The sequence below is a fragment of the Anoplolepis gracilipes genome, unplaced genomic scaffold (genome assembly GCF_047496725.1).
Source record: "Anoplolepis gracilipes unplaced genomic scaffold, ASM4749672v1 Contig18, whole genome shotgun sequence".
NCBI lineage: Eukaryota > Metazoa > Arthropoda > Insecta > Hymenoptera > Formicidae > Anoplolepis > Anoplolepis gracilipes.
In genome coordinates this window covers 1,692,133-1,701,460 of record NW_027328669.1, presented here as the reverse complement: position 1 = coordinate 1,701,460, position 9,328 = coordinate 1,692,133, and the positions used below count along the sequence as shown (strand labels likewise).

Genomic DNA, 9,328 nt, shown 5'->3' with positions numbered 1-9,328 from the left:
CCTAATGCTGTCTTAACACATCCTACCAAACGTCAACGCTTTTGCATCTATAAAAACGTTCCGACATGTTCGTCGCAGCGTCGGCCAAAATTTCTATTATTTTCCCACGACTTTTATGGCTTCTAAAATGTCCCCCGGCGATTAAAATCTTTTTTTTTTCCATAATGGCGCTGATGCGTTGCATTCTTTCCCTAAAAATTATGAAAGATATTTTGCTCCAGTTTTATGGGAGATTTTCCGCAAGGATACAAAGCTGCCGAACGTCGGCGCTTAAAATCTCTTTTTCCATAATATTCTAATGGTCATAAAATGATGATAAAAAATTAGAAAAAAAAAGAAAAAAAACACTTTTATGGTTTCTAAAATGTTCCCCGGCTATAAATAAACTACAAAGATAAACATCTTGCAGTTGCAGTTCTTTCCCTAAAAATTATGGAAGATATTTTGCTCCAGTTTTATGGGAGATTTTCCGCAAGGGTACAAAGCTGCCGAACGTCGGCGCTTAAAATCTCTTTTTTTCATAATATTCCAATGGTCATGAAATGATCATAAAAAAAAAGAAAAAAAACACTTTTATGGTTTCTAAAATGTCCCCCGGCTGTAAATAAACTACAAAGATAAACATCTTGCAGTTGCAGTTCTTTCCCTAAAAATTATGGAAGATATTTTGCTCCAGTTTTATGGGAGATTTTCCGCAAGGGTACAAAGCTGCCGAACGTCGGCGCTTAAAATCTCTTTTTTCATAATATTCTAATGGTCATAAAATGATCATAAAACTAGAAAAAAAAACAGTTTTATGACTTCTAAAATACCCCGGCTATAAAATCAACTGCAAAGATAAACATCTACTTTCGAACGTGTGTAGGACCCTTCCCCCCCCTTTCCCTAACAGACCCCTCGCGCCTCTCAGATACCCCCGTCCCCGCACCCCCCTCAGCGCTGCATGGCTTAGAATCCTCACTATAACACTACTATCAAGTATTTCGTTAACGTTCGTCCAATCAAAGTTATGATTATATTCAAGTCCGTGATTTGTGATTACCGAGTTAGTATTGATATTCCTTTTGATATGATACGTTTATGCTCGGACATTCTAGTTTTTAACATTCGGGATGTTTGACCAATATATGAGGCGTTACAATTATTACAGTTAATTTTGTATACAACGTTCGTTTTTGAGTCGGTTGGAATGATATCTTTATGGGCTTTAATTAATTTATTCATTTTATTGAGACTAACATGCGAGAGCTTCACATCCATATTTTTTGTTATATTACTGAATTTCTCCGTAACCCCTGGTAAATAAGGAGTCGTTAAATAGACTGGATTTTTTCTTGGTTTGTTAGTAATGAAATTTTGTTTGTATGTAATAGTTTTAATACGTAGATTTATGAAATCAAAAATTAATTTAATTGGGTAGCCATTGTCCAGAAGAATTCTGACGATAAAGTCTAAATTTTTGTTATGGTATCTGGGATGTGAGAGGAAGATTGCTCTGTCCACTAGTCCGATGATCGTGTCGCGTTTTTGGTGAAGAGGATGTTGTGAGAAATAGTTAAGGTATCTACCGGAAAAGGTTTATGATAGGTTTATGGTACCAGTCAAATATTATCAAATTGTTTTCAGTCGTAAGTGTTACGTCAATTTATAAGATACGTTTGAATTTATAAGACCATTAAAATTCAGTATTTATATAATAAAAATAATCAATAATTATTAAATCAATTATATGTTTAAATATTTAAATACATAATTGCGTTAACAATATGAATATATAAAGACTAACAATTAAAAAATAATACTAATAATAATAACAATATCTAATAATTTATTAATACAAAAATATCTAACTCATTTGAATTACTAACACTGTTTATATTAATTTTTTAATTTAATTATTTATTTAGTTATATTAATATATGCGTGTGCGCGTGTGCGCGTGTGCGCGTGCGTGCGTGCGTGCGTGCGTGCGTGTGTGCGTGGGCGCGTGTGCGCGTGTGCGTGTGTGTGTGTGTGTGTGTGTGTGAATTTAAAAATAAAAAGAAAAAGATATAAAAAAATATATAAAAGATTGCACGCCGATGGTCGAGGGGTACGGCACGACGACGACTGCTGCTGCGAGACACTGGAGGGGATGACCGGGCGGTGGTAGTGGCGTCCAGGCAGGGCTCCTGCATAACAGAAAAAAAAATTTATTAATATTTTCATAATTTGAGAAAGAATCTTACACATCAAGAATTACTTACAATTACTGATCAGAATCAGTATCAGAATCTGGATCATTGTCGATGACATGTTGTAGATACAACATGTTATCGATATGTTGACGGATTTCCCGATGGATTTCTTGTAACTGCTCAGGACATGCTTGCCGATTTCCGCCTGGTAAACAGCAATTCTCGCAAGACTTTCCCCTTAGTCTGTTGTTTTCATTCGTCCATATATAACTTTGTAGTTTAAAGATCACTGTTGAGGAATTTTTTATGTCAAGTTCGCGATTTCGTTGAAACTCTACCACCGGATTTAATAGTTTTTCGGTCACCATTTTTCACAGCACTTAGTCCTAGCAAATGTCTACAAAAGTTTATTGCTGCGCACAAAAACGACACACACTACATGCTATTACTTGGCACAGTGAGTGTCCACAATTATTACATGAGTTCCAACCGTGATAAATAAATTGTCCAGTTTCATGTTTATACACAATTTTACCTTGTGTATATGAATCTTGAACTTCAATGAAACATCCTGAACAAAATTTTTCACTATTTTCCTCGTCGTTGTCATACTTTTTTACTTCGTAATAAAATATGATGTTACACATTTCCTGCCGTTCAGTTATAATTCGTAAATCTTCACGCACTAACGGCACTATTTGTTCATTCAAATAGTCTTCCGGATCACTCTCATAATCAGAGTCATTCACTATTTCCACTTCTTCATCGCTGTCGTCGATGATAACCACATCTTCATTGTCTTCATTGTCTTCGATGACAATCACATCTATATTCATTTTAGCACTAAATCGAAAGACACTCGACGACTGTTGAATACGTTTTAACGCGGAGACAGATTCTCAAATTCGAGCAGCCGAATGTTGGCGCTGGTGCGTTGCATTCTTTCCTTAAAATTTATGGAAGATGTTTCGCTCCAGTTTTATGGGAGATTTTCCGCGAGGGTACAAAGCTGCCGAACGTTGGCGCTTAAAATCTCTTTTTCCATAATATTCTAATGGTCATAAAATGATCATAAAAAATTAGAAAAAAAAAAAGAAAAAAAAAACACTTTTATGGTTTCTAAACTGTCCCCCGGCTATAAATAAACTACAAAGATAAACATCTTGCAGTTGCAGTTCTTTCCCTAAAAATTATGGAAGATATTTTGCTCCAGTTTTATGGGAGATTTTTCGCAAGGGTACAAAGCTGCCGAACGTCGGCGCTTAAAATCTCTTTTTTCATAATATTCTAATGGTCATAAAATGATCATAAAACTAGAAAAAAAAACAGTTTTATGACTTCTAAAATACCCCGGCTATAAAATCAACTGCAAAGATAAACATCTACTTTCGAACGTGTGTAGGACCCTTCCCCCCCCCCTTTCCCTTACAGACCCCTCGCGCCTCTCAGATACCCCCGTCCCCGCACCCCCCTCAGCGCTGCATGGCTTAAAATCCTCACTATAACACTACTATCAAGTATTTCGTTAACGTTCGTCCAATCAAAGTTATGATTATATTCAAGTCCGTGATTTGTGATTACCGAGTTAGTATTGATATTCCTTTTGATATGATACGTTTATGCTCGGACATTCTAGTTTTTAACATTCGGGATGTTTGACCAATATATGAGGCGTTACAATTATTACAGTTAATTTTGTATACAACGTTCGTTTTTGAGTCGGTTGGAATGATATCTTTATGGGCTTTAATTAATTTATTCATTTTATTGAGACTAACATGCGAGAGCTTCACATCCATATTTTTTGTTATATTACTGAATTTCTCCGTAACCCTTGGTAAATAAGGAGTCGTTAAATAGACTGGATTTTTTCTTGGTTTGTTAGTAATGAAATTTTGTTTGTATGTAATAGTTTTAATACGTAGATTTATGAAATCAAAAATTAATTTAATTGGGTAGCCATTGTCCAGAAGAATTCTGACGATAAAGTCTAAATTTTTGTTATGGTATCTGGGATGTGAGAGGAAGATTGCTCTGTCCACTAGTCCGATGATCGTGTCGCGTTTTTGGTGAAGAGGATGTTGTGAGAAATAGTTAAGGTATCTACCGGAAAAGGTTTATGATAGGTTTATGGTACCAGTCAAATATTATCAAATTGTTTTCAGTCGTAAGTGTTACGTCAATTTATAAGATACGTTTGAATTTATAAGACCATTAAAATTCAGTATTTATATAATAAAAATAATCAATAATTATTAAATCAATTATATGTTTAAATATTTAAATACATAATTGCGTTAACAATATGAATATATAAAGACTAACAATTAAAAAATAATACTAATAATAATAACAATATCTAATAATTTATTAATACAAAAATATCTAACTCATTTGAATTACTAACACTGTTTATATTAATTTTTTAATTTAATTATTTATTTAGTTATATACAATTTTCATAGATACATAAAAATATTTTTCTTATAATTGTAATCTTATACCCAGTAAACAGTTAAGTGATTCCGGTTTCGGACATTTCGGTCATGTCCGAATTTTATCTTTTTATAAGGTTTGTGCTCACTAGCAAAATTAAAAAGAAATAACAGTTAAATAATGAATATTTTCTTCTTGTACGTTTTTCATATTTTATTAGACACTGTTACTTTAATATTTTCGAATGTTATTTCTATTATATAAAAGTGTTTAAATTTTTGTGTAACACATTTGTAAACACATTTAAAGTCTTTTGTAATTTCATCAATATATTGTCAATGTCATTAACATATGTATATTTTTAATGCAATTTTTGTAAAGAATTTATTTTGCTTTAAAAGTTTCCAATTTTATGTTTTAAATATAAATTTTGTGTTTTAAAGAATTTTAAAGATATTTGATGACTTTATTTCAGTACTGTTTCATATCATTAATTTATATATTTTTTAAATATATTTCTCAAAAATTTTATATTGTGTAGAGGTTTACATAATTTTTGAAAAAAATATTTTTAAAAATACTATTCTTGCTAGCGATTAAGTTTTTGTGAAGAACACTTTTAGACTAGAATCTTCGACTCTTTTTACTTTACATCTTTGATTATACTTTGATTATATATTTTCAAACGAATTTCACATATTTTTGTAAAGCTTATATTTTGATTTTGCATTTGCTGACAATAAATTTGTCGTAAAGTTATATTTAATGACAATTAATTTTTTTATAAAGAGCAGTTTTGAAGATATTTTTATTTTGCATTTGGCAATCCATTTTTTGTGAAGTTATATTTGATGACGATTAAATTTTATATACATATATATGTTTCTTGTAAAGAACAGTTTTGTATATTTTTTTGATAGCAATTAAATTTTTGTAAAGAGAATTTTTGAAGATTTTTTATGACGATAAATATTTTGTAAAAAACACTTTTAGAAAAAGATACACTTAACGCTTTTTTTACATCTCTGATTATTATTATACATATATAATGCAGCATAGTATTGTACGGAAAACCGAAATGAAATAGAGAAAAAATTCACTTGCTAATTATATATATATATGTATATTAAAAAAGAAATCAATACTTTAATCTTAAAAAATTTATTACATTAATAATAAAAAACAATGCAAAAAAAATATGCCATATTTAATTCTGCTATCGTTATTCATTTTTTGTCACTTCTCATATTATTCTGTGATTCCGTATTTATAAAAAAATCATTTTTTTACAACAATGAAATGTTATGATTGTTGATTCGATGAATTTTTTTGTAAGTAGTTATATTAACCATAAAATTATTTTCTGGTTACTTTAAATTTTAGAATATCTATTTCAATATTTTGTATTGTGGTCTCCCTATCATCACAACATACACAAAACACAAAATTATTATTTCGTTTTAATATCTTAATTTATTTTGCCTTATTATATTTTTTACAAAAGAAAGTAAGAGATGACATAATTATCATAAGAAAACAATTTTATTAATTACAATATGTATTTGTAATTATTTTTTATATATAATAAAAGTTTGAAATATATATTTAATTTTAATATTTCAGAATGCTGCCGTTTAATCCATACAATGTAATGCTTTTACTTTTTGGAACTTTCACTGCTTTGAATTATCAACAAACTCCGATAACTCTGCAGAAAAGAGAAGTAAAAGAAAAAATTGATGTTGTATGCTGACAGAAATAAAAGATGAGAAATAAAAGATGAAAAACTTCAATTAGAAGAAGAAGAAACATTAGATTTTTACGATGAATATGAGCTTCCAGAAGCGGAAGAAGTTGATTTATTAGAAGCAGATGAAGACAAAATCTTTCTCCCAGTAGAAGTTATTTGTAGTTCTATTGAAGCAACAATATCGAATGACTATAAGAGGCAAACTGTGGAATACTGAAAGAGCGGTAAAAGAAAACCAAGATCGCTTGAAGGAGTTAAACAAAAATTTAAAAAAGTTATATCGATACGATAACTATGACGATGGAAAAACCAAATCATTGAAGGTGATAGTAGGTTGGAAAAATTAAAAAAAAATTTCTGAATACACATTAAATCATTTTAATGGAGCACTTAAAAAAAATCATCATTCATAATATTGACATCGCTCGATGAGCTTTTCAAGCACAAATAAAAGAAAATGCGCTAGGATTCAAAGCCTCAGAAACATGGGTAAAAAGATTCAAAAAAGCACATAATAATGTGTCTCGGAGAATAATAAAATTCGTAACAAAAAGATCTGTGCTATCAAAAGCAAACTCGGAAAATAAATGCGATACATTTATTACAAATGTAAAATATTATATTAATCGATATGGAGTGGAAAATATTTATAATTCGGATCAAAGTGGATTTCAGTTAGAATTTCACTCGAGTCGTATTTTAGCCGAAAAAGGTACAATCTATAGTACAGTCTGTATCATCAACCACGCATAGCTATACAATTCAACCGACTATTTCGGTTGATGGCAGATTATTATCACATCTCTTTATAGTATTAAAAGAAGTTATAGGAACATTTGGTCCAAGAGTACAGGAAATATTATTTAAGGTGCCTAATATCTTTGTTATGGCTTTAACATCAGGCAAATTAACATCGAATCATGTAAAAATTTGGTTAAAGGAAGTATTTTTTCCGAATGTCGGGCCACAATCAGTACTATTATTAAATTCATGAAGTGAACATTGTCCTAACATAATTTCAGAAACTAAACCAGATTCTGCAATAGATATTGTTTTCCTAACTATTCCCACCGATACAACGGAAAAAATACAGCCATTAAACGTATACGGATTTCGGTTGTGGAAGAATTTTATTAAATACTTTTCTGATACTGTTATGTTGTTAGATCTTGTTTTGGATCTTCATACTAGAAATAATATCTTAAAATTACAATCATTAACGCACTATCAATTCTCGTCGTCTAGGTTTCAAAATTTATTTAAATATGCGTGGTTTCAAAGTGGATACATACAGAATATACCGACAGAGTTTGAAACACCAGTAGAATTTTGTTTTAAAAAGAATTCTAAAGTAAAATGCGATATTTGTGGCGAAACAGCAATAATAACTTATTATTCTTGGTGTAGAAAATCGCTTTGTATAACACATTTTTTCTATTTTTGTAATTAATATGTGCCATAAATGTAAGGCATATACATTTATGAACTAATTCTGTATTGATTTTTTAAAAAAATATATGTTTTCAGATTACTGATAAGGTTTTCGGCAGTTTTCCTTATCTATACAATAAATGTTGGTATTCTTTTACTTCTGCCTAATAAAAAATTCTTATTCATATGAAACTACGTTGGTAACAATTTTAATTCTAATATATGCACAAGACAAATATATGCACAAGAGGCAGTTATTGAATGTGTCACAACTAAAGAAAGAACGCAACAATTTATAGCGCAGCGCCTACAGCACGAAGTTATTTTGTTTTCTCAAAATTGATTCGTGGAATTCATATATTATTATATAATGTAAATTTTGTAATAATTTACCACCCCCATCTCTTATTTTGCAAAATTTTAAAAATTTTAAATTATTAAAAAAAATTAAATTATTAAATAATTTGACATTTTTAAAAAATATAATGACACTATTGTAAAGAGTATCTAAAATACTATAAAACTTTTGTATAAAACATTTTTTCATATTTCTTATATTTTCGAAAATATTCGCTAAAAACGAAAAATTCGTTATTCTTTGAAGGGTTGTTTCAACCCCTAAACGTTGAGATATGCCGCTAAAAAAATATGGGTCTAATATTTTTTTATGCTCTATAACATATCCAAAATCGGTGAAGGACACTTTCGACCGTTCTCTTGTAAGACGAGGGTCAATCTTTTTTTTGTTCACGCAGGGAAAATCTCCAAGGAGATACCCAATGCCCGCGGGGATGAGACATTGGGTTATGTAGGTTTTAGGGGCGCTAAGAAGGTGTTTGTGCCCCCGACCTACTAAAACCCCTGCGGTGGTCTGGCCCGGGCTTATTCAGGGACGTCCGGGAACGAGCAATTACATTACTTCCGGAGGGCCCCTTGCCTTATTCTGCCCGTGGGGCTAATGTCCGGCTTATGTGTTCGGATATGGCCCCATTTCCTCTCCTTTGTGTGGCAGAAGAGGCCTTCTCGTTGTTTAATCGTGGCGCAAAGGGGCCAAACCCCACGTCACCCCCTCAAGGGGGGGGGAAAGAAATATTTCCCCCGGGGGAAGACGAGGGCTCGAGTCACCCGTTCGAACCCCCGTCCTTGTGCCCTTGCCCCAAGATTTGTTTGGGAGGGCTACTTCCTCTAGTGACGGCGGCGAGGTCTTCGGCGGATTCTTCCGCATCTTCTACCCCCGCCGCCGTCTGCCTCATCGTTGCTACCATCGCTGTCGCTGCCCAACGCGGTAGCGGCAGCCTCTCTCTTTCTCTCTCAGCCACCTCCTGTGTCATCACTGACTTGCAGAAGGAGGTGATTGCATCCCAGGCCTCGTCGCTCTCGACCATGTGGGTAACAACGGTCGGGAGCGACAGGTTCTCCCCAATTATGCTAGTGAGGACACGGCGCTCATTTGTCCACGCTGGGCAATGTTCCAGCATGTGCTGCGCCGTGTCGCTCTCTTCTTCGCAATAGTGGCATACTGCCGTGTGCTCTT

At 32.4% G+C, this 9,328-nt stretch overlaps 1 pseudogene; it reads left to right on the top strand.

The window, feature by feature from the left end:
* Window positions 1–6,237: 6,237 nt before the first annotated feature.
* On the top strand, window positions 6,238–7,903 carry LOC140675751 (uncharacterized; annotated as a pseudogene).
* Window positions 7,904–9,328: the final 1,425 nt, after the last annotated feature.